Here is a 6,000-nt window from a genome sequence, read left to right as displayed (position 1 = left end):
GGATTGAAGTAGAACAAAGCAGGCAGAGCCAAAAACCCGAAGATTGGCGTAAGGAGGGGGAGTGCCATGCAGATGTTCAAACAGAGTTTGATTATGGATGACAGGGGTAGGAGCACAGTTGATAGTGTAAACAGCAGTGAGGGCAGCTTCCCCCCAAAAGTTTTCAGGGCAGGAAGAAGATAGAAGGAGAGCGCAAGTAGTGTCAAGAATATGCCTATGTTTTCGTTCAGCGCGGCCATTTTGCTAGGACGTGCCAGCACAAGAACGATGAGGCAGTGTACCATGATGCTGAAGAAAGGAAAGGAAATCTGAATCCCGATATTCCATAGCATTGTCAGAGCAAAAAATTTTGATGGCTTTGGAGAATTGGGTGTGGACCATTTGAGCAAATCTATAATAAATGTGTTTAAGTTCAGACCTATTTTTCATGAGAAAAAGCCAAGTAAACCGGGAAAAATCATCAATAAAAACAACAAAATAGCGGGATCCCCCCATAGTAGTAGTAGGGGAGGGGCCCCAAATATCCGAATGTATAAGATCAAAAGGTGCAAGGGAAACAGAAGTACTTTTATTAAATGATAAAGCAGGTTGTTTGGCAAGTTGATAGGGTATACAATCGAAATTATCGGGAATTACATGACCCAACTGTCCACTAGAAATCAAAGACTTTAAGCGATTAACAGAAATATGCCCTAAGCGACAATGCCAAAGATGAAAGGGAGATAATGAGGAAGTAGATGTAGGAGCAACGATCTGAGGAGAGGCAGGAACATGAAGGTGAATGAGTTCATAGAGACGTCCATGCTTACGGCCGATCCCAATAGTCTGCCCCATCTGAGGGTCTTGTACCAAACAATCAGTAGCAGAAAATGTGACAGTTAGACCAAGTTCACATAATTGACCAATGGAAATAAGGTTTAGGGTGAGAGCAGGGATATGATAAACTTGAGGTATAGATAAAGAAGAGGTGGAAACAGTACCAACATGACGGACAGACATGAGGGAACCATCAGCAGTATGAATTGAGGGAATATGAGGAGATGAGGAGAAGGAAGAAAAGATAGTAGAACTGGAGGTCATATGATTACAGCAGGCAGAGTCAAAATACCAAGAAGAGTTACCTGGGATTACAGACAAAGCAGTAGGAGGAGGTGTACCAGAAGGGGAGAGAAGTTGTTTGAGCATGGCCTCTACATCCGTCGGAGAAAAGCGAGGGGTAGACGGAGCAGGTGACTCAGAGAACCCTGCAGAGGCAGCAGCATTAGTGTGATGAGACTGATTCCCGGAAGCAGCAGTAGCAGTGTGATGAGACTGATTTCCAAAACGATGAAAGCTTCCCCGAGAAGAGCCACCGCAAGAGGAGTGGCTATTGGAGGATGAGCGGGATGGATTGCGAAAACAATCCTGTTGTAGATGACCAGGACCAAGTTTGTTGCAGTAGCGGCAGGATCTGACGGGGCAATTGACTAGGAGATGGGTGGAAGGAAGGCCCCGATTCTGACAATAGAGGCAAGCAGTGGTCCGCTGGGTAAATGATGGCCGGTACGGAGGAGTGGCAAGAACAGAGTCCACATGATGAGTTTGAAGAGTACCGAGACGAGTCTCCTCTGATAGCAACTCAGAAATTGCTTGTTCAAGAGTGGGCAATGGATGGCTGTGAGAACCCGAATATAAAAATTAAGTAAATAATTAAATAATAATATTACAATCTCAAATATTTTGGTGGTGAATTCTAAGGTGCAAATTAAATATTATTGGAGGATCTTTTAATTAATTTTAAACCTAAAATAAATTTATGGTGAAAGTCTTTAATTTAGAGACAAGGTTTATTATAAAAATAAAAATAAAAAGAGAGAGAGAGGGGAGGGGGTGACTTGAACTCTAGACCACAAGGTTAATATATAAGACTCCTACCATTTGAGTTGCATGTAACTTATACATATGTTTTGTATATTTATCTATTTATTTGACCTATGTGTGCCCACCACTAGTATAAAATAAAATAAACACAAACCCTACTCTATTATTTGTTCACCACATAGGGCAACAACAGCAGCCACGGGAGAGGGTTAGAGAGAAGGAAAAAAAGAAGAAGATGTTGTAATCAAAGAACTTTTGGGTGTGTTGTGTTGTGTGTGATCATCAAAGGTTAGCCCTCCTTGGTTTTCTTCTCTTCTTTTTGTTCTTCATCCTTATTCTATAATTATTTTGTTCATTGATGGAGAGGTTGCAGGTTTATGTATTGTGTATATAGATATCCTATCAAGAAACTTGAGGAGCTAAATTTATGTATAAAGATTGGGTGTAATTTTCAGTCCAAAAATTCTGTACAAAGTCACAAATTTTAAAAATCAAGAAACCATATCAAACGGATGAATTTTAATCTGAAATTTTTACAGTAGATCAATTACACATTGAATTGCATATCTGAATTTTTTCATAATTTTTGGGAGTCAAAATCCATATAAATTGAGGTATTCAAATCTGTCCAGGAAATCAGTCCAAAATAGTAAATTCGGGAGTGTTGTTCTCTTTGGGTATAAATTCAAAAATTATCAAATTAGTGTCATTAGAACCGGTTACGAGTCTAGTTTCTTACTTTTTTGGCCTTGCATTGATTGCTCTTGTATATTAAGAGAACCGTCAATTTCTTTAAAGTGCTGCAGAAAACAACCTGTTTGGATATAATAAATTGTAGATAATTATTTTGATAAGAAAATCAAGTGAAACCAATTGGGTTTGAAACTTAGGATATATTAGATCATATCTGGAGGTTATTGGAATTTTTCGAATAGCGTGGAGTGGGTTTTGTAATTTTCAAAGTTAGCGAATAGGTTGAGAAGGCTTGTTTGAAATTCTGTTTTATCTTAAAGTCACAATTAATTAAGTTTCGATCGGAACCTATGTCTTGGGTGATTTTAGACCTTGAAGAACATAAACTTAGGTAATATTTAAGAGTAACGGTGAGTTGGGTTGAACCGTGTTAGTGCGCTTTAGTTTGGGGTTACTTAGTTCGTATTCTTTAGTATGTTTAAATTCGTAGTGACCTGTAGTTTTTATATTGGTTCAGGGCACTAGTTGGACTTTTACACTTTATTCGAGGATTATATTATTGCGTTTCAGGTGAGTAGTTTCATGCTACGTATTTTTATAAATGTTCCCCTACCCTGAACTGTTGGAAAATTAAATTGTTGTTTCAAGACTAAACTGTTTTGATAAATTATTATATTATCAATTGAATCAAATTACTTCTGAAACATGTGTGAACTTGGCATACTGTAAACTATTTGTTTTGGTCTCATGTTTATAATGATGAACTACTATGTTTTGCGAAAACTGATGTGTATTGATTATTGGGACCATGTGTGTATTTAGTCCAGGGAAATTATTCCACTGTGTGTGGTGACTCTGGCCACTAGGGAACAGATCCGGGTTGGGCCGTGATGACTCTAGTGCTCAACGATTGTAAGGAACAGACCTTTAAAAACAACTAGGTGACCTTCAATCGGATCGTCTTTGAGAAAAGGCCCAGGTGCCACCCTGAGGATGACTCTTAGTTCGGTATTGGATCCAACGGGGCTTATAGCCTGAGAAATGTGTGGCAGGTTATTTATTTTTCTTGGTACCCAGAAAATTATTGGTGTTCATGTTATAATCTGTTTTAAGTGAAAAATGTCGTTTATCATGTTCTTGCGAGACATGAGTATTTAAGTGTTGATTTGTGGAACCTTCTTTTTGAAACAGATTGTATTTACCAAACTGTATGCCAATCTAGTTTCTGTGATATATAACTTATTTTGGAATTGAACCCTGTTTTCAAAACTGTATTTACTATCCATGTTGCTACTCACTGAGCTATCAGCTGACTTAGTTTTTATCACTTCCAGGTGTTAGATGGACTTAGAGTGGACTCATGGCGTAGCGGGGACTCAATTGCATGGACCTCTAGGGCATTCCTTTAGTTTAGAGTGTTATGTCAAGTTTGTGCATATTTATATTTATTCTTATCGAAGTTCATTTAGGATTATTTTTGATATGTGGGTTGTTTATATCCCATAAGTTTGAATGGTTTTTTATTACGGTTGATTTTGCCGTTTATAATTGTGACATGTCTGGATTGAGTTTTGGTTATTTATTATTGGACTATTGTTCAGTTGTTCAATGTGATTGGATTCGTGTTTAGGCTTACGTGTGCCTTGGGCTAAGTCCCTGTGGGCCACGGCCGGTCATGCCCGGATTTGGGGTGTGACAATGGCGATGAAGCAAAGAGGCACGTACGGGCTCAAAAGAGGAAGTAAGAGCCATGAGAAAGTGCACCAACCTTTGCTGGTTACGATAGATAGTAAATAAAACAGCATCTTCTTGGTTATGCCAAGTTGGTTCTGAAAGAGCAAGCTGATCCCAAACAGAGTACATTTGAGAAAGGAAGTCATTAATGGACTGAGTGGATTCTTGGCGCATGCGGTGAAGTTGGTTCTGAAGTTGATATTGATGGGCAAGACCAGTAGTCTGGTATTGTTCTTTCAAAAAATCCCAAATGTCTTTTGCAGGAGTAGTTACAGAGTCAAGCTGAAAGCGACCAAACTGAAGACTGATAGAGGTAACAGAGGTATTACGAAACCAGGTAATGATTTGGTAATTCTTACTATCCCATTCCTCAAGTCGGTCTTCATATGTAGCAGTAGAAGCAGTAGTTTCATTAGTGTCACTGTCTTTCACCGGTTTAGTCACATCCCCGGTGACAATTCGCCAGAGCTTCTTTCCTTTCAGGAAGGAGGACATGGCTTGGGCCCACAGAACATAGTTTGAACCATTCAAAATAACGGAAATGGGATGGGAGGCATCATGGCGATCCATAATACTAGTTGAGTCGGACTAAATTAATAGGAATAGACCTGTAGGAGCAAAATTAGGTAAAACAGAGTGTACCAATGAGTCTGGAAGGTCGAAAATAGCTAGGAAATGTGTGCTGTGTAGAGATGATGTCAGCAGAATGCAAGATGATGTCAGCGACGCACGTTAGCAAAACTGGCGCACGCGGCTCACAATAGCAGGATGCGCAGGCGCGGCTCACAATAGTGGAACGGCGCAGGCGGGTACACGATAGTGGAACGGCGCAAGCAGGTGCACGATAGTGGAACGGCGCAGGCGCGGCTCACGGTAGAAGGATGGCGCACGCGGGTGCACGGTAGCAGGCGCGGCGCATGAAGAAGCAGACCTGAAGGCGCCTGAAGGCGCGTGTGAGAGTGGCGACGGAAGAAGTGACGCGCCGATCACAAAGGAGGCGCGTGAGAGCGCGTTAAGAGGTTTCTGATGACGTGCGTGGTGCCGTTGGAATCGTAAGAAGATTCCGAGCTGTTTGGTATAGTTCCACTGTATACGGGACTAAACACCAAAATTGAAAAATGCCAGAATTGTATACCTGGGCTCTGATACCATGAAAAACAATAGTTTGATAGAGAGAGAGAGAATAGAGAGAGAGAGAGAGACATTGAATTGTTGTCTGTCTATAATTGTATATCTATTACAAAGAGAATGCACTCTCTTTATAGAGAGAATGCACGGTAGCAGGCGCGGCGCACGAAGGAGCAGACCTGAAGGCGCGTGAAGGCGCGTGTGAGAGTGGCGACGGAAGAAGTGACGCGCCGATCACAAAGGAGGCGCGTGAGAGCGCGTTAAGAGGTTTCTGATGACGTGCGTGGTGCCATTGGAATCGTAAGAAGATTCCGAGCTGTTTGGTATAGTTCCACTGTATACGGGACTAAACACCAAAATTGAAAAATGCCAGAATTGTATACCTGGGCTCTGATACCATGAAAAACAATAGTTTGATAGAGAGAGAGAGAATAGAGAGAGAGAGAGAGAGAGACACTGAATTGTTGTCTGTCTATAATTGTATATCTATTACAAAGAGAATGCACTCTCTTTATAGAGAGAATGTGATGCATTGGATGCCCACTGAAAGCATAAAGAAGAAAAGAAAAAGTGCTAAAGCTATTT

General features: G+C 40.7%; 1 long non-coding RNA gene across 1 annotated transcript; it reads left to right on the top strand.

Moving 5' to 3' along the window:
* Positions 1–1,868: 1,868 nt before the first annotated feature.
* On the top strand, positions 1,869–4,918 carry LOC145798412 (uncharacterized). The gene is made up of 3 exons (XR_014339262.1): positions 1,869–2,148; positions 3,071–3,123; positions 3,888–4,918. It is a non-coding gene; the product is annotated as an uncharacterized LOC145798412 (long non-coding RNA).
* Positions 4,919–6,000: the final 1,082 nt, after the last annotated feature.

This window comes from Camellia sinensis, chromosome 8 (assembly GCF_055761805.1).
Source record: "Camellia sinensis isolate YWXY chromosome 8, ASM5576180v1, whole genome shotgun sequence".
NCBI lineage: Eukaryota > Viridiplantae > Streptophyta > Magnoliopsida > Ericales > Theaceae > Camellia > Camellia sinensis.
This window is presented reverse-complemented; position numbering and strand designations above follow the sequence as displayed.